This window comes from Camelus dromedarius, chromosome 9 (assembly GCF_036321535.1).
Source record: "Camelus dromedarius isolate mCamDro1 chromosome 9, mCamDro1.pat, whole genome shotgun sequence".
Taxonomy (NCBI): Eukaryota; Metazoa; Chordata; class Mammalia; order Artiodactyla; family Camelidae; genus Camelus; species Camelus dromedarius.
In genome coordinates, this window is record NC_087444.1 from 41,177,800 (window position 1) to 41,198,755 (window position 20,956).

Genomic DNA, 20,956 nt, shown 5'->3' on the forward strand with positions numbered 1-20,956 from the left:
TGCAAATAGCAACAATCTTTTTCGAAGTGATTTAATAAGTTATCGGATGAGAGATTTATATCTGAGATCCATTAAATTGGATGGTGCAACTGTTCCACATTTACGTATCCTGTACTTAAACACAGATATGCACATGCCTTTCAGAATTCTCTTAGCACTTAGTGGTTTTTAGTGTCTGGAAATCTCATCCCCCTGTACTGCTCCTATTCTGAAGCAAAGATCCTGGCAGAATTGGCATATAGACAATATGTTCAGTGACTATGAGACATAGTTTCCATCTTCAACCTAGAAAAGTGAAATGATTGCTATCCTTACTCTGGATTAAGGTAGAATGAGGTCTAAATCTCAACTCTGACACCTACTAGTTATGTGGTCTTGTGCAAGTATGTTGTGATTCTGAGATTTCATTATGGGTAAAATGGAGTTGATCAAACTCTCAGAAGTTATCACAATTAAGAGAATACATATATCTCAGTTATGTATTAATTAAGAGAAGTAAGAGAATATATATTAAGAGAATAAGAAGAATGTATACTGAGTAACAGAACAATAATGCTTCTTATTAATTTCACCCTTACTTTTCTCATGAATCTCAGAAATGGATATTAAGTCATAGTTCTTTGTGCTCTGGGTCAAATAAAAGATGAGGGGTTCCTTGAGAGCTAAACAAAGTTGCGGGGAAGTTCGGAACAGGATAAAGCCACTCCTGCTGAAATCATTACCTCTTTGGGGAGGCAGGTTTTATATGAGATTTAGCTGAAACTTAGCATTTAGACAATCTCTAAATGTGTGTTAGTTGAGAGCATCTTCTAACCCATCAGAGAGGTACCACACAGAAGACATGGCAAACAAACTGCCTGTTTTTTGTTGGGGACTTGGGAGACTTTGCCCATATTTTTAAGCAAATAAAACAGATACTTAAAATTTATAAATTCACAAAAACTGAAGTGGGTTTCTTTAGACATATTTTCAGAGATTCAAATTGTATAGAGATGAAATCTGCTACTTAACAACAACAACAAAACCTCTGTTTCTTTGACTGTCCACTGAACAAAGACCAAATGCAACAAAGGGGCAAAAGACATTCTTTCAACTCCCTTGAAGTAAAAGCCTTTTGTATATGTTCTGGATTGTTTGGAAAAAACCAAAACCAAACAAAACAACTGACTCAAGACAAAGGATGAACATAGTTTGTTTACTCCGTTGCCTGTGATGCCCTAGTGCCATTTCTCACTTAATAATCTAGAGAAACAGTTGCTCTTTGTTCTCTTCTTCTTCCCATCCGAGAGCCTCAGACCATGCCCTGAAAGGAAGATTACCAGACCTTGTCTTTGATTCATTTGAACGGCTGTAATTGGCAACTTCTCTCCCCAGTTAAAACCTTTCTGTAGTACTTGAAGGCCCACTTCTATACAAAGGTTTCTGTTAACTCTTTCCTAAGAGAGGGTCTCCTTACCACAACCTAATGATGGGCTGTCTACATTTGGGTGTCCGAGAAAACCCAGCATTAGGAACACTTTACAGCTTTGAAACTCACATCTATAATTTACTTTTCTTTGCAAAACACCACCAATGTAAGTCAGAGCAGGCATTTTGCTGCCTGTGTTTTATAAGATAAGTAAAATTTAAGAAATAATCTAGAATCAGGAGTCCTGTTTTTAAATCAAGGTTCTAACTTGCCCCATCCTTATTTCAATAGGTGTCCCACTCCCAAAACAAAAAGAATAACCAAAGCCTCACTAACCATGGAACTGGTCAAGGACAAGTAAGTTGAATTTTTCCCTTATAGTTCCTCCTTTCTTGATCAGAATGAGGAAAGGAACAGCGCTGTTCAGTCATCAGGTTCCTTCTGGCAGGATTCTCTATTCATTCACCTTTCTTCCCCCTCACGTCCCTTCATCGTTCATTTTCTTAAATGCTTCCTCCCTCTCTCTCCATTTTAGCAGATAACAAAGGCTATCAATCACCCAAAGCTGCTCTGATGCTTTCTGGGCAGTTAGTAATTACATTTATTTACACTGGCTTCAAAAGAGTCCAATACACTTTTTCATAGGTCTTTCCCCAGAATCACTCTCTCTTTTTGTTTAGTAAACTGTGTTGTTCCTGGGCCCCCAACCTGCAAGACATAATTAACTCGTGTGTGTGTACTTTGGCAGAATGACTTGGATACAAGTCATGCAAACAGAGACTGTAACAAGCCCGCCCCACTCCCAAACTATACACACCTACATAAAAGCCCCAATCTCATCAGAAACCTCCTTAGAGAAGCACCCCACGGGGAACACATGTCTGCTTCAGTTTTGATACATTTTTCAGATAACAGTAAGCATTGCTCCTACCTCGAGGTCTTTAAAAAACGCTCAGGACAGCAGGGTTCAAGTGTCTGTCAGCCACAGATGCAGCTTTTTTTGGCAGGAGTATCAACTTGATAAGTTATTCATTCTAACTAGTATGTGAGGGAGCTTGTTCAGTTCAGCATGGTCACTGGATGTTTATTGGGACTGGGGCAACTGGAAAATTAGCACCATTCAATTTTTAGAGTATTATAATGGAATTCATTGTGAATATATATAATTTTCAGTTCTCTTTCTAAAAGATACAACAATAAAATTTAATAAAGAAACAACAACTGAGCAAGTATCTAGGTAGGGTATTGAAAGATAAAACTTTTAAAGTAGAAGCTTCTGAAATACCATTAAACTGAATGTTAACATCTATCTATGACATAAGACATATGTCTTCAAAGCTAGTCACTGACATTCACTTGTGCGTTAACTCTTCTTTTTTATTGAAGTATAGTTGATTTATAATATTATATTAGTTTCAGGTTCAAGACAGTGATTTTATAGATTATACTCCATTTACAGTTATTATAAAATACTGGCTATATTCTCTGTGCTGTACAATATATCCTCATACCTTATTTATTTCATACATAGTACTTCGTACCTCTTAATCACCTACTCCTATCTTGCTCCCTCCAACCCTTTCTCCTCTCTACTGGTAACCACTAGTTTGCTCTCTATCTGAAACTCTGTTTCTTTTTTATTATATTCACTGGTTTATTTCTCAGATTACACATTTAGTGATGACATGCGGTATTTCTCTGTCCGACTTACTTCACTAAGCATAATACCTTCCAAGTCCATCCATGTTGTTGCAAGTGGCAAAATTTCATTTTTCATAGCTAAGTAGTATTCCATTATATATAAATGCAAAATTTATATATGTGTGTGTGTGTATATAAAAATATATACACTCAATCACATCTTCTGTATCCATTCATCTGGTGATAGACACTTTAGTCCCTTCCATAGCTTGGCTATGTAAATAATGCTGCTATGAACATAGGGATGCTATGAAATAATGCTGCTATGAAATTAGTGTTTTTATTTTCTCTGGATACATACGCAGGAGTGGAATCATATAGTAGTTCTATTTTTAGTTTTTGGAGGAAACTCTATTGTTTTCCACAGTAGCTGCACGATTTACATTCCCACCAACAGTGTACAAGGGTTCTCTCTCTCTACATCCTGATATTTACTCATGCATAATCCTTTTTTTTTTCCCCAAAAGTATTCAGGGTAGGCATCAAATTTAAACACTTAATTTTTTTCTGTCTCTTTCTCAATAATGAACTCAGGGATTCTTTGAGAAATGGGAGAATGTTTTATTTGCCTTATCTCCAGAATTAAGCACAAGTCCAGTCACATAGTAGATACTCGGGAGTTTTTGAAATAAATTAGAAAAGGTAAGGAGGAATTAAGGAAGGCACTAAACATCCTACAATGCACAGGAGAGCCTCCGCAAACAAAATTCTAATAATGCAAAGAGAAACCATGAGAAACCTTGATTTAGATTAAGGCATAAAGAACTTACAGGAAATGTTTGAATAATTAATACTTGGTTTTGGATTAAGAGGGATTAGTGAAAAATTTTGCCATCCTTGGAAGAAATTGTCAAATTTTCCAAAAGAAAAGAACGAGAATAATTTTGTCCAGATTTTAAAATATTAGAGCTGTAAACTGATGAGTCCCAAGGATGTGAGAGCCGTTGGATTGGCACACACTTTGAGAAATGTGGCTGCCTACACCACTGCCTCCAGATATCATTCTCTGTAAATCAGCCAGTACAGAGAGGTTTCTATGCTCTGTGCAATTGCCCTGGTCAAGAAGATGTTTTAGAAGTAAAATCTTGTAGTGAGTCATGCTGGTGCTTACTTAGACTCCTGAGAGACGACCTTTTCAGTTCCCAAAAAAGCAGCCTTCATCTTAGGCAGCTTTCACTGCATTAATCCTTAAAAGAGAATCAGACTATGAACACTCCATTGTCAATGAAGTTAACAAACAGAACACTTCTCGAAGAGTGGGTTACAGCTGGATCTCTAGGGCTACGTTAATTCAACCCGAAGCCTCTCTGCTATTATCCAGTATTCACAGTATTGAAATCCTTAATGCTTTGGAGAGATACACAAATCTTCTACCCTTCTTTAGTCTTCTGTCTCTTGTAAAATGATCTTGATGACTTTGAACTTCCCTCCGGTAACTTTAACTTGCCTTCAACCATCTTGGTTACGCCTCTGGAAATTATTCCCCCATTCTGTACACCTCTTAACTGCTGAAAGTTCTAGGAACCGATTTTATATCTCTTATTACCAAAAAAATTAAAAGCAAGTCTTTCTAGACCTCATCGTTCTGATACAGAGCCCATGATAAGTGATGTGATCTCCTTACAAATGTTACGACACTGAGTTCGATTTAGCGACAAGGATGCAAGCTGCAGTTTTTTGGAGAGAAGGAAATAAGGATTTGAATACTAGTTCTACAATCTATTGGCTATGGAGAGGGACTAAAATCTATGAATATCCATGTATTCTATAAGATGGAAATAATTATTCTACCTATTAAGAGGGTTGTTCACTTCATAAAAAAAGTATTGAGTGACTTCTAAATCACACAGCCCTAGATTGTAAGTGAGGATGCAAAGTAATATAGAACCATATCAGTCAGGGTTCTTCACAGAAATAGAACCAATAGGATGCAAATATATTCGAAAGAGATTTATTTTAAGGAATTGCAATTATGGAGACTGGCAAGTGCAAAATCTTCAGGTTGAACAGGTGGACTGGAGACCCAGAGCAGAGCAGATGCTGTAGCTCAAGTCTGAGGGCTGACTGCAACAGAATTCCTTCCTGCTCTGGGGAGGTCAGTCTTTTGTTCTACGCAGGCCATCAAATAACTGGATGACAGCTATCCCCCACACATATGTTTTACCTGTTAATTTATTTTTAAAAAATGAATGAATTGTCTTGGCCAATTTCAAGAACTTTGGACTTGAACTTAAAGGGCCTTTATATGCAACCTGCATTAAGTGCCCACTGTTTACTATGAGTACTAGATCATCTCATTAAGTCATCTACTTTTAACAAAAAAATTCAGGACAATTAGATTCCTTATCTGGAAAATGGGATAGTGATACTTCAAATGTTGAGTCTTGTTCAAGATCTATTAGCTAATAATTCAATGGCCCAGGACATTTACCCAAATCTGTCTACACACTGATTCCAAAATATTTTTCTTTAAAGTTTCCCAAGAAAATGTTCTAAACTGGAACTACAGATACTTAGATTATGAAATTTCTTAGTTGGTCACACAGGTCAAAACAATCTCCCAAAATATTTTTTTCAAGACAAGACAAAAACATTGCATCCAGATATAAGATTAGAAGATAAAGAGAGGTGTTGAACACTGGATGCCATGCTCACCAGGACATTTCATTCTGAGACCTTGGAACAGAATCTTCAAAACACCTCCAACAGAAAATATTGGGGAAAGCAGCCTAAAAAGAAATGTATTGTTAACCCCATATCATTGCTTATGTTATTTCTAAGATCATTTTTACTAATATAGAATCTCATCAGTTGAATTCCTCAACTTCCCAAAATGGAGAAAGGGACAGTTAAACAATTTGCTCACATAGTCATACACAAAGGGCCAAAGGAAGTAACCACACTGCTTGTTGCTCTGTAGTTTTGTTTGGGCAATGTTATGACATGTCTACTCACAAGCTACACTAGTGCTTTAGAAAAGAGTTGGAAATTCCATATTCAAAGTTAGTACCATAAATTACCAACAAAACAGAGTCTCCCAAACAAGAGGGTCCTTCTTTATAGCAAATAACTATGGAGTATCCTCTGGATCAGACATCCATTTCCAATGACAGCAGGCAAATAAACAGAACTTTGTGTGCTTCCACTCATAGCAAGGTGCTAGGAATTGACCTTGGTTGGAAATGTCAGCAGAAGACTGAGGAACAAATTGTTGAAAGAGACTGGAAATCACAGTGAATCTTCTACGCTTCCAGTCATGCCAGGTATCTCTGTCAAGATATTCTACAGAAAGCCATTAGTGGAACAACAGGGAGATGGAAGGTAACAGCCAGGAAAAAGGGGTCATTCATCAGAGAAGAGAAGAGGACAAGTGAAAATTACAGTTTTGACATTAGTAAGTGGGAATAAACGGAGATGCTCTCAGAGTGGTATTTGTAAGAGGGAACAGGTAATTACATATAATAAATGCCCTGGAATTGTCATTCTTCCTGAGCTGCCGCACCTTTTCTCTTTTTCATTGCCTCCTTTGGAGATTTTGTGAGATCTGTTTTATTTCACTTCTTGTCCTTGCACTCTCTATTGCTATTGAAGCCTCACGTGTAACAGAGTCACTCCTGGAAACCAGAGTCCCCCTTTCCCTGGCAGGAAGAAGCAAAACTCCTTTAGAATATATATTTCATTTCTTATGTCTTTGCAATATAAATCCTCAGGCCATTTATTCAAACACACACTTTTGGGTCCCTTCGTCAGGTTCAGTGTAAACACAATCTTTCCTTGGGTTGCCTGATGCCCAGTGGGGAAAACGGGAAAGAGAACAAAGACTTGTTAAAAACCCATCATACATCAGACACAGTACTAGATGCTTTTCATTGCATCATCTATTATCAATCATAACCAACAGGAAATTCCAAGACATAGAGTTTTGAATTAATGTAAATGTAAAGAGTAAAACATAAAGATTAAAAAAATTTGTTATTCTTCTGACTCTTGAGTTATGTCTTACGTTATTTCACTTTTTGTTGGTTAAGAGACCAACAGTATCATTGAGGATATAGTTCTTTCAATTCTTTCATGACTGTCATACTCAATGTTGACTTGATTTTGGTTTGGCTGCCTATATGGTTTAAAGAAAGATGCAGCAATTCTAAATGTCACAACCAGACATGACAAACCCAAGAGGAAGAAAAACAGCATCATTTTGGATAAAATCCTTTCTCAGGAACCTCTGGCATCTTTTCTCATTGGGGAGAATTGTGTCACAGCCATGTTGCTAAAACAATTGTTGGCAGAACATATAAGAACAACATAACTGATTTCAGCTAATAAAGGTTAATCTCCTTAGAGTACTGCTGGACTGCTTGGGGGAAGGGAAGATACCTGGGTGGGATCGGGGGGCGGTTATAATAAAAAGGAAGGCAGAAATCAATGTAGTCCAGAATCAGTGATTCTTTTTTTTTTGACACTCACGACACAGATCATCTTGTCTGGGATCTGAAAAGAAGTAGAGATGGAAGTTGAACACATTTACTTTGGTCTCCTTATCCATTATGATATTCTCCCTAGTGGTTTTTCACTACTGCTCATTATGGTTACAAGCAAGGGTTTGCGGGGGAGTGGACAGATGTGATTATAAAATTCTAAGTCACCACCTTGGCCCATTAAACATTTGAGAAATCTGTACATGAAAATGTCTTGCCTCTCAGGCTGTGTGGATTGACTTCAACGCTTTGTGGTCTGTTGGGAACAAATGTAACAAGTCCAAAGCTTGGTCACTAAAATGAAAACTTTCTTGGATTCAACAAAAATGGAGACAGAACAACAAAAATACAATATGTGGTTAACTACAGACAAAGCAGTCTCTTCTGCTTAGCTCTACTGACATCTGAAACTTCTTTCTTGGTCACTGCTGCCCTGATAACTCTGGTCCAGTAGCCGATCATTTGAATGCACAGAATCAATGTGAGGCTAGCACATTTTTGATGAATTTGCATAGAAATCGAGCATCGGGACTCTGTAACATGTTTATAATTGTGTTTCTTCCTTTGAGGAGGACAGATGGCTCAATTTTGTTATACACACCTTGAACAACCAAAGTGTGCCATTCAAAACTCGCAGTCTGAACATGCACACAATCACTCGGCCAGCAGGAAGGAAGGTGGCAGAGTCAACTCGTAAGGCAAACGCAATTTAGCTGGGGTTTACCTCAGTTTGAATTAAGGACTTTAAGATCATATGAAATCCTTCCCATTTTGTAGATAAATAATCTGATTGAGAATTGGAGAGACTTGCCCAACTTTGATTATAGCTATAAAACAGTAATGCATTTAGCATGGCCTGTGTACTTTTGTTATCTGGGTGCAGTGACAAGAAATGACTGTGTTGTTTTCATAACTTAGGTGTAGCAAGTGGAAAGTGCCAAATAAACTTGGGTTTAAATCCTGACTATTTTATTTATTAATGGTTCTATGACCTGAGGACAGGAATATCTAACTTTGCAGACTGTTCAACAGATGATTAATAATGCAAGTGTGACTTTAATATACTGGTAAGAGGTCGGTAGATCTAAAACTTCAAAGAATATGTGAATAAACAGGGAGGATATAATTAAGTGTGCTAGCCTTGTGCCAGTTCATCCTCCCATCAATACCTTGTGCTCTCCTGCTCCCCTACATGCTGCAGGTGAACTTATCCCGACAGGCTGTCTCTCAGCTCCTCTATTAGCTGGTCTCTGCCTGATGTTAGTCTTTGGAAAACTCTATTAGAAGTGAAAGCAAAAGCATGTGAAAACTACACAGAACACAGTGTCCTCCATTGGATTCTGGAACAGGAAAAGGACGTCAGTGGAGAATTGGTGAAATCCAAATGAAGTCTGGAGATTAGCTAATAGTAACGTACCATGACTCTGTTTGTTAACATTAGGGGAAACCTGGTGAAGATTACATGTGAACCCTTTGTGCCACTTAAAAAATATTTCTGTAAACCTAAAACTATAAAAAATGAAGACATTTATTTAAAAAACTTAGTAAAAAAAAAAAACCCAACATGCTGCTCTCCTCACTTCATCACGAAGCTTCTGCAGCAGAGTCTGAGCTCCCCCGGACCCAGTGCCCACGGAAGGGCACACCTGTCTGCAGTTTCCTCTGGAGTGAGTTAACTGCCTCCAATTTTTTTTTTTTTTTTTAAGCTTGGAATGGTGGATGCTTTCTTCTGTTGCTATATCTGGCATGTCTTATGGTTCCCAATTTGGCTTCTGTAAGTTTTCATCAACTGAGTACATAGTTTCTTCCATTATTTCTCTCTGTTTTAGAAATTCAGAGTTGTGTTACTTTTCTTGATTGGATCCTGGCTAATACACCTAGGGAAAGTTCCCATAATTAAGGTTATATCCTTTCTGTACACAAAGTCTTTTCCTGGTTTTGTATACTATTGATCAAATGTGACACAAATCACAAGACACCAATGGATGGAAATACATTCAACAGTTTAATTTTCTCTATGTTCTCTACCCAAGATAATCCTCATACTACCCAGGCATTAGCATTGATCCTAATCTTTGTCTGGTAAACATCAGACTCCTTGGCGGTCTCAGTAGTTTGGATCCTCAGAATTTGTAAGGCTGTCTCTTTGGCTCTGGGTTGTGGGTCAGTCCTGTCCCCTTCTAGAGTGAAGTCCCTACAAGAAACACAGGCCAACTCCTCCAGCAAATGGAAGAAGTGGACAGATAGGAGAAAACTGTCCCTAATTTATTTAGACAAACAAAATTTTATGCAGGGTTTCTAAAAGGGGCTTTTAAAAGGTTGTTACAGATGCTAGACAATATTTTCCCTCATTGAAGAGATGAGGCCTAGGTTCTGAAAAGTGTATCACAAACTTGAGGTTAAGAATATCAGTCCCACCTATCAATATTATCTAGTTTTTTTTTTTTTTTGAGAAGAAAAAAATATGAAATGCAATCACAGTGTTTCAGGCCCAATTAAGAGATCTTCTAATTTCCAAGCCTTTTATGTGAACAGGATAAATAAGCAGGTGGTGCTCACTTCATATATGACTCCTTCTCCACATTTTTATTAATTTACAGCCTGATCAACTTCTGTTTTACTGAAATATTTTATATATTCTAATTCATCCACTCATTGAACACCCAAATCTTGCATTATGTTTCTTAGTAGCCTCGTGCTGGTAACTGTGCACAGCTCAATCCATTTATAATTCTTTACTGGGCATTATACCCATTTGATTACAATTTTATGATATTTTGTTGTTATTCTATGATTATTGCCATTGCCTGTTTATATTGTGTTTCACCAAATAAAAGTGCCATAAATTTAAAAGAATAATATGTGTGCATAACTGAATCACTATGCTGTGCCCCAGAAACTAACACAACATTGTAAATCTACCAAACTTCAATTTTAAAAAATGTCATAAAGCTATTCAAAGAGCCCAGGTGGATAGCTGACATAGCTAGGTTCCCAGAGCTCCAGGATCAACATTCATCAGACAAGTCCTAATTATCCTTGTCATGGCCTCTTCCTACTCCTCCGGAGCCTCTAAACAATTTCCAGTGGCTGTCACACTAGCAACAGGGGGGAAGTACAATGATTCAACCATCAGCACAACTCCCTGGTGTTCATGTCCTGTCCCAGCTAATGAGCAACCAGGTGTGCAAACAGCACAGGTTTGGAAATCAGAATGTCCTGGTTTTTCTGATATTAGAAGTAGGGCTGAGAGCAAGTCAGTTTGACCCCCCCTCCTCAGTTTCCTCATCTGTGACATGGGATGAGGTTTTATAGCTCTTAATGGATTAAATAGGGATAATGGATAGCATATAGTTTCTACAGTACTTGAGATATGGTAGATATTCAGTAATAATTAATTTCTGTCATCCAAATGTAGAATAATTCAGTGTTTCAACAACACCTTTTTCTTGGATTCAATAACAATATAGCAAATAAACATTTAAAAACTAACAAAATATTCCTCAAATAGTATTATAACTGGTTTCCCTAAATATCCCATAATTTCCCATCTTGACAACTTGTTAATGTATCTCTTATGTTTCAAGGACCCTGGTTTCTGTGCAGATGTCTGGTCTCAAACTTAAATTCAACTTATATCTGACAGATGCTTTGGTTTTTTAATTGGGGATTTGGTAAAAACGACTTGGCATAAATCAATATTATGGTGAAAAGGGATACAGAATCTGACAAATGTGGGTTTGCATTTTGCTTCTGTCAATTATTATCAGAGCAACTCTGGGGCAAGTTTTTTCTATCAGTCAAATGACAATAATAATGAATACTTCACAGGGTATTTAACGTGCATGAAGGAAACATGAGAGGAACTGAATGAATATAATCTTTGACTTAGTAAGATATAGCCAAATTTGATACTGGTAGACTCAACTGGTAGTATTTTTGTTATTACTGAAGCCATTTTCTTGGTTCTTCATTTTGGAAACTCTTGGACTTATGTGGGGAGACAGTGAGATGTATCTTAGACATTCTGCATGTGATACTTGGTCTTCTAAAGCAAACTCCTGGTCTACCACCCCTTCCTCCTACATGATGTGTCCTCACCGTGCCATTCCCTTCTTAGCCGCCCACATTGTCACTCCCCTGGATCAGGAGACTATTAGTTCTTAATTTCACGCCTGGCTAAAATCTGAATCTACTATGCATGTGTTAATTATTTATTTATTTATTTATTGTACTGTGATCCTACTTCCCTGATTCTTATTAATTTCCTCTACCTTTAGTCTACTTCCTCTGTATTTACTTCCAAGCATGCCTTGCATTTGCTACCATGCAACTCTAATAAGAACCAACTGCTGGGAGACAATTCAGACAAGTTTGAGTCCCTAATTGGTCTAGTACTACTCTCTTGTTCCCACACAAAAGGATGAGTTTATGGTTTCACCCTGACTGCCTGTGTTACTACTTCTTTCAGGAATTCTCTCTCTCTCTCTTTATACTCCCAATTAAGCTACATATACTTTTATCAGTCATAGTTCTGTCATAGTCTTTTTATCAAGAAATTTTACATCATAGAACTGGTTTGATGAGACTAAATGCATAGAAAGTATATTATATGGAGTTTCAAGGGCTAAGCTTCAAGCTACTTCATAATTCATTCCTTTATTCATTCATTCACATATATCTTTAACAAATATATTTGTTGAGAGGAGAAAGTGCAGGACCTGGAATGTGGGAGAGCTGAATTCATATCTTGCTTGGATCTTAGAAAACTGATCCAATCCCTTGCATATCAGGTCCTTTGATTAAACAAGGAGAGCGATATTGTATTTAACATGTTTCATAGCATCTGATATGGTGCACATACTTAATAAATGCTGTTTCTCTATTTTTGTTGTTACTTTCTGGCTAATGGAAACATGTAGGCCATATTCAAAATGACTGAAAAGCTCTTCATTTTACCATTACTAAAATAATATTAAAATGCTATTCATTTTGTACTCTGTAATTATGATGATTAATTCCCTCTAAGCATTAACAAGGGACTATGGCTCCAATGACCCCGACTAAGATGTGTCACAAGAGTTCTTTGCCCTTTCATATGGCAGGTGTTTATCTGCATGTAATGGGATGATGGTGGGGTTGGTGAATATTATTTTTGAGAAAAACTGTAGGCATTTAGAAAAGAAACTGGAGTTGAAATTTGACAGATGAGTCACTTTTGAGACCACTGTGTTCACAGAGGAAGGATCAGACTGACGTAATGAGAAGACAAAACCTAAACAAATACCCCTCTCAACACCACAGAGAATCAGATCATGGTAACAGTAGATAGATCCACGAAATAATTGTCTTGGCTTTTAAAAGACTCTATCACTGATCAAAAAACATAGATAAGCAAAAGTGCTGACTACTGAGGTATCACCAGTCTGCCTACAGTCTATATTTTTTTAAAATGTCCAATCTAAGGTATTACAATCAATGTAAAGACCTGAAAATTTGAAGCAATGTCAGGTATTTGTATACACTGTACCTACATTTGAAGACTCTGCACTGCAGTAGTACATATTGGTTTTCACTGTATGAAAGGAGAGGTTGTCGATGAACCATGCTACAGACTGAATGTGTCCCCTCAAAATCCGTGTGTTAAATTTTTATCCCCAGTGTGATGGTATTTGGGGATGGGGCCTTTGGGAGGTGGTTATGTCATGAGGATGAACCCTCTCATGAATGGGATTAGCGGTCTTATAAAAGAGGACTCAGAGAACTCCCTCCTTCTTCCACCATGTGAGGACACAGTAGGAAGAAACATCTATAAGGAAGCAGGGAGCAGGCTCTTACCAGACATTCCATCTGCTGGTGTTTTGATCGTGGACTCCCCAGCCTCCAGAACTACATTTCTGTTGTTTATAAGCCACTCAGTGTATAATATTTTGTTACAGAGCCCAAGTAAACTAAGACAGATGCACATACTTAAGAACTCCACCTTTGTGGTAATTCTCCTGGGTTCAAACAAAGAAGCATTTATAGTACCTTATTTTGGGGAAGGGAATTCCTGGAATTATTGTTCCCCAAATTTTGTTTTTCATAATCAATATGAGAAGCTTTACGAAAGCAACTAACACAGTCATGGGTAGAAGTCAAATTTTACTTTTGTTATTGATTATAAACTAAAAACTCTGAATGATTAAAGAAGTAAGGGCAGAATGAAAATATGACATGGAAAATATTCCAAGGACTTCCATCTTCTGCTTAGAATGTAGAAGCTGGAAAGAGGGTTTCTCTCATCCTAATAAAAGCTGAATAATATATAAAATAATAGCTGATCAGAGAACCGAGATTACGACGAAGCCAACTAACATGAAATCTAAGAAAAGTGCCTCCAAGGAGAGACAATTATTGCCTCACTTGGGGCCAATCATGGAAGGAAGATACATGCATTCATACAGTTAGTAAAGAAGAACTCAGCTAACATATTTAATGAATTTGTAAATGCTAAGTATGTGATAGCTTCTGAATACAGAAGCCCTGAAAGTCACAGGGGGGAGTTCACAGGCACTCTCAGACTCTTCCATGAACTTCACCAGGTGACAGTGTGAAAGACTGGAGTCAGGACAAGAGTCTACAGAAAGCTTTCCTCATGGAGCCTGCCTGGAGAAGGGGAGTAGCTACAGTTTTGGAAAGGCAAGAAGCATGGGAGAGGGGCTTCAAATTGCCTAGACCTTTGGAGGACACTATTTCTGGAGGAGAGGCATACCCTTCTCCTCCTGAGAAAGCCCCACCTTCTAGCTCTATAGACACAGGGATTGCCTGAGACTTAGGCTGAACCAGGGAGACAGAAGAGAATACTAAGAGTGTAGACAAGCAACCACTGGATAAAGTGATTAGTATGGGTGTGAACCACAGAGCGAATCATCCACACTAGCAGGAATACTACCAGTTTGAGCTGAAGGGGATGTAGAAGGGACAAAATGAAGAAAAGCTGTCACACTTCTTAGGTCCTACAGGAAAGATCATAGAACTATTTGACTGTGAACACATGCTATTCTTCAAGACAAAGAAAGAATGACCCTGAAGGTGATTCAGGGATCGTCAGGGTTCCCTCTTTGGTTTCCAAGGGAAAAACTACAGCCTCAGTTTCAACAGGCCAGACGATACTTGCCTAGGGGGCTTAGCTCCCACCAGGTAGAGCGAAGGAGGTAGGACTGGAAGGTGGATCATTGAATCTGAAGATTACACTAGCATTAAGATCTCATGATGCCTGCCTTGCTACAGTTTTGACTTGCTAGGGACTCATCATCCCTTTCTTCCTTCCAATTTCTCCCTTTTGGAATGAGAACAGTATTCCATATAAGTTTTGCCATTATATTTTGGAAGAGCATAACCTATCTGGTTTCACAGATTCACAATGAGAGAAAAAATAAAAAGGTCTCAGGATAAATTGTAGCTAGGGGTCTAATCTATATTTGATTTAGGTAATATTCAGATGATACTTTGAACTTTAGACTTTAGAGTTGATGTTAGAACAAGTTAAGACTTTCGGAGCTATTGAAATGGGATGAAATGCATTTTTCATGTCAGAAAAAAAAAATCTGGGGGACCAGTAGCAAATGTTATGAAATGCGTGTTTGTGTATCCTCAAAATTTGTATGTTGAAACCCTAACTTCCAATGTGATGGTATTTGGAGGTAACGTCTTTAGGAGATAATTAGATTAGATGAGCTCATGAGAGTGGCACCACCCTAATGATGAGATTAGTGTCCTTATCAGAAGAAAAAGAGGTCAGTGTTCTCTTCCTCTTCATCATGTGAAGATACAGTGAAAAGGTGGCCATCTGAAAGGAAGAGGGCTCTCACCTGAACCCAAATGTGCTGGCACCCTTATCTTGGAAATCCTACCCTCTGGAATTGTTAGAAGGAAGTTTCTGTTTTTAAACCACCCAATCTATGGTATTTTGTTATGGCAGCCCAAGCTGACTAAGACAGTGACCTTGAAGATAGGGCAATAGAAATCACCCAATGTGAAACACAAAGAGAAAAAGGGTGAACAAACAAATACAATGGTATAATCAAGAAATATAGGAAAATACCAGATGGATTAACATTTGTGACACTGGAATCCTAGAATATTTGAGGAAACAATGACTGACAATTTTCCAAAAACAAGGAATGATGTCAAATTACAGAATCAAGAAGGTCAGAGAACAGCAGGTAGAATAATACAGCACACATGGGTCCACACACACATAGACACATCATATTCGAAGCTGCTGAAAACTGAAGATCAAAAGAAAATCTTGAAGGAAGCAGACAGAGAAAGAGAAAACATATTGCACTTACACAAAGATAAGAAATATAACAGACTTCCTGTCATAAACTATGCAAACCAGGAGAAGTGGAGTTATATTTGGATAGGGCTGTAAATAGGAAAAAACTCTTTGTCAGTGTGGAATTCTATACCAAGTGATGCTATCTTTCAAAAATAAAAGAGAAAAGGTTTTTTACATATAAATGAAAATACTAGCAGACCGACACTACAATAAACTTGAAAAAAATTCTTTAGGCAGAAGAAATTAATTGCCTGACACAAACTTAAATTTATACAAAGAAACAATGTATTCTGGCAGATATTCTTTGTCTATAATAACTATCTTACAGTTATACTGTATACTTTCTTCTGTTTTGCAGTAGACAACTTAATACACATCTCACGATGTCCTCACCAAAGTTATTATGACTACGCTAAGTCTTAATCTATCTATTCTATTTCCTTACTAAATGTTCATCTCATCCACTCAAGTCCTCAACCATCCTCCCTATCTTTCTCATTACCATCAAAAAAATTCAAAATTGTGATTCTAACTTTAAAGAGTTTAAATAACCTTACACTTTCCTATGTTACTAAACACACTGGATAATTGATAGTGACAGTGAGGGCCTGTACTAGGAGAGACTATTGCCTATAGTCTGATTTAGAGGGGTTTGTAGGATTTCAGACACTAAAAGAGAAACAGCTGTAGACCTTTTAATTATATATAGATACTTGAGATTATATCTAGATAGATAGATAGGTAGGTAGATAGATAGATAGGCAGACAGACAGACAGATGCTTGTTCACATTAGTAACGAAAAAGCTGGAAAGCTCAATAGAGAACAGTGAGGAAACCCAGAGATTAGTAACATAGGGATGACACTACACTGTTAGAGCTGGGTGTTTAATAGGAGGAGGAGGTATGCTGGACCCCTTAATGCAGAATCATCCAAAAGAAGCTGGAACTCAGGCAGGAGCTTTTCAGTATGAAAGGCAACCATGGAGGGAGGGGCTACCTGGTGAGAGCTGGATCAGATAAGTAAGGCGGCCTCCGTCAGATGCAACATAGGAAGTTAAAGGAAAGGCAAAAAATACATCATTTCTCTCTCCCTTCCAAATTTCTACCAGGTGTCTTATTGAACAAAGAACATCAGAAGTCAGAGAAAAGGAGATTCTGGAAAACGTAGTTACCCTGAGTAAGAGACCAGAACAAGAGAAGGGCGGGTAACAGATTGGAGAGCACACAGACAATTCACTGGCACACTGCAATCCATCCTACAGAAGGATCACATAGTCCTCAGCATAACGATTAAATCTGATCCTGCTATTATTCTGTCAAAATTTTAATGACTCTCCCTTTTCAAAGTTATTAAGCATTTTGCATGGCCTTATCTCTCATGTGTCTCCATTTGGCAAATTCTACTCCAGCATTACTCATACACTTGATTTTGTAATATTTTGCAACCATAATATATGCTGTTTACATCCTCAGGTGGACAAGATTCTCAAGAAGAAAGACTCTTCCAGCCTGACGTCTCTTTTCAAATAACTTGTTCTCTACATTTAATTTGTATGTCAACACAGCCATCAAATAAAGATATAAGGACACTTGTTAAAAAAAAAACACCTGTCTTGTGGGTTGTAATATTGCAAGGTCTATTTGTCCTACAACGAGACTAATAACCTTAGGCAGCAACTGGCTGTTTCGTACCTATACCTTCAGCACTTAGGAGTATATGTGACATGTGTTGGAAACTCAATACACATAGGTGGAAAGAATGACTAAATGTTCAAGTCAGAAATGCATAAATTTGAAAGTCCTCACAATATTCTCTTCAAAAGCTCATAACTTGTCTTTTACTTCTCCAACCCCATGCTGCATGCTCTAATTATAATACAATATGTGAACCCTTGATGATTGATATTGAGAAGAAGAAAATGTGAAAGTTCATCATCAGGATTCCAATGTAGCACTGGAAATTTTCCCTTAAAAGCATGCTAAACTGTTATATATCCACCTGACAGCTGTTACCTTTTGACTATATGAGGTTCCAAAATAGTAATTAAACAAGGGTTGTCAGTGCGGCAGTCCCGCTTATATTATATTTATATATATATATTATATTCGCATGAAAACCAATGCTACCTGGAAAACTGGGTGGCACATTTTCAGGTTTAGGTCTCTACTTGGAATTTGTGTCAGAGTGTAGAATTCAATTTATGGTTAAATATCTGTAAAAAATAATACACTCAAGCAAACATTAGGAAGCAACTGAGATGACATTTAAGTCAATCACCTTATTAGCAACCAGTTTTTCACAACTGCATGATATTTTTAAGAAAAATACAAGTTATTAGATTCAACATCAAATTTAATTGTCTTGGGGCCTTTGCCATCTGATAAAATTTCCCCTCAGGCGACAAGTCAGTGTTTTGCCCTGGAAAATATTAAAGAAAGTAATGCTCATTGTTAGTTTGTGTATGTGTTTACACGTGTATCTTTTTCTTCCCCTTTTTCCTTTTGCCAGACTAACCTTTATAGGAAAATAAATCCTGGTAACATTGAAAGCAAATTTCTCTGTAAGAATAAATAACCCATACAGATTTTGAAAACTTTGCAATTAAAATTTATAAGCCTCCCTGCCTCCCTCATTTTAATGAATGATTAAAGATTTTTCACACTGTTTGCTAATTGTTTTTACTTGATTTTCCAATGTCATCAAAAACGGAAATTTAAGTTTAGTACATAGCATGTCCAGTAAACATTTTATTCCCTTAATCTAAGTTATTTGAAAACAGGCTGTTTTAGTCCATTGGACTACTATAATAAAATACCATAGACTGGGTGGTTGGCAACTTAAATGTATTTCTCACAGTTTTAGAGGTTGGGAAGTCCAAGATAAAGGCAGACTCAGTGTTTGTTGAGGGCCTGCTCCCTCACAGATGGCCATCTTTTTGCTGTAATCTCACACGACAGAAGAGGCAAGGAAGCTTTCTGGGGACCCTTTTATAAAGGCACTAATCCCATTCATGAGGGGTCCACCTCCTAGTAACATCACCTTGGTGGCTAGGATTTCAGTATATAAACTAAGGGTGGGGGGCACATTCAGTCTACGGCAGAGACATTTATTTTTCTCCCACATTCCCTTTTTCTCAGAAGAGAAAAAGAAGTGTTGAACAGAGGGATAATAATCAGGAGTCCCTTACTTAAAGTTTACTTTATCTTCTCTCATTCTTTTCATTGCTTTCAGAATTCAAGATTCTGAAAATCCAGACTGAAACTATATAAGCATAAAAGAATAGATTGACTACTGACTAATAAACAATGGAATTGTATCTACAAGAATTTGTCAGTGAAGGGGGAGAGGAGTTCACTTGCTTATTCCTTCTTTTTTTCTTCTCTCTCTCCTTCCTTCTCTTTCTTCTGTTATTATTTACGTTATATTTAGAAATTATTTCCAAATCTGTGAAGCATGTGTTGGCAAGGCTAGTGGCAACTTTCCGCAGAGGTGGGCAGTGGAATGCAGGAACTCTAATATAGATACGTGTGTGTGTGCACGGGGGCGTGTGTTGAGCCAGTTTTGAAGCACTGGGTAGAGGCCAGTCAGCTCCCTTTCTTGAGCAGCAGATTAAGTCAATACCTCCAATGGTTCCTTTATTAAATTCTCACAGTCTGGGCCACTGTACACCCACCCCAGTCACCCAGGGCCAGGTGTCAGACAACCAGCAAAAACACCTACTCCCCAGAGCCTGCAGAAATTATTAGGACCGACCGATTCTATACCCACTTGCCCTGCCTCACTCTTTTCTTCGCATGAAAACCACAGTAAAGTTCTTGTCCCCAGTTTCCCTCTCGTCTTCGGCTTCCTGACCAACCCCAGTGCTTCCCCTGAGTGACCCTGCAGGACACTCTGTGTTGTCTCCAGGAAACTGTGAGTACAACAAAACTGCAAACTGGTTTCTCTGTCTTGTCTCATCAAATCTCATCCAAGGCAATAAAGTTCGAACATGGACCTGTACTTGTTACGTAAGCGACAGACATTGCTATTGTGTAGATGGACACAAGTTAGTACAACTTGATAATAAGTATTTGAAATATCTAATGCTTTCAATTCCATGGTCACCTAGCAATCAGCAGTTCATTTCCTTCTTTCTGTTCAATCATTCATTCAAGCGAATATTTATTCAATGACTGTCAAGTGCCAATCACAGTGCCTGGCACATTATGAGGAAAGAATGAGACCCACAAGACGGCAGGCTCCTTAGGACAGAGACTCTATGTAGCATCTTAGCTGGTTAATAAAAGAGAATATACAGTTCTCCTGCAAGTTTTCTGGTCAATGGGACAGTAAGAGTCTTCACTGTAAACCAAGGAACTGGAATTCTAGTAAATATGTCCCTTTTGAGTGAGAGCTTATCATGAGAAATGCGTAGTCATCCAAAAAATATTTCCTAAGTGCCATAATACTTACTTTGGAGGACAGTAGGCATAGAAAGGGGTTGAGAGAGAGAGAGAAAAATGAAACAATTTGTACACTAATGGAGCATGAAGTATATGCTGTTTCATATTCTTTGATGAGAAGGATAAAAACAAGAAAACACACCAGCAGGGCTGAATGAGGCATGAACCACAGAATCTTTCACTGGGGCTGGGAAACAATATTTACATTTTCCCAAACCCGAAGTTAAAATAATTTCTACCAAAATAATAGGGTTGTAGTAAACATATTATCTCAAAAGGAATAGAATATCTGATGTGTAATTTTATAACCCATGATTCAGATGCAAATAAAGAAAGGGAAGAAAAGTCAACTTGTTTAGTTGCTCAATCTTTTTTTACAGAGTGGTGACATATCTCCCTTACTTTGTGTTGAATGAATGAAATTGACCCAGTCTTCATCAGTAAAGGCCACCTGGATCTAAAGGCAAAAAATAATGTGATTACACCTACAGTTTCTTTGAGAGACCAAACTGAAGTAATAATTAAGACTCTGCAGCTTTAAACAGAATAACAAGCCTTGAAAAATATGAAGCATTCTCTCTTGGGCTATCAACAAGGAA

At 37.7% G+C, this 20,956-nt stretch overlaps 1 long non-coding RNA gene across 1 annotated transcript in view; it reads right to left on the reverse strand.

The window, feature by feature from the left end:
• The window catches only part of LOC135322167 (uncharacterized), a 55,539-nt gene that overhangs the window by 24,895 nt on the left and 9,688 nt on the right, over positions 1-20,956 (reverse strand). The window lies entirely within an intron of this gene.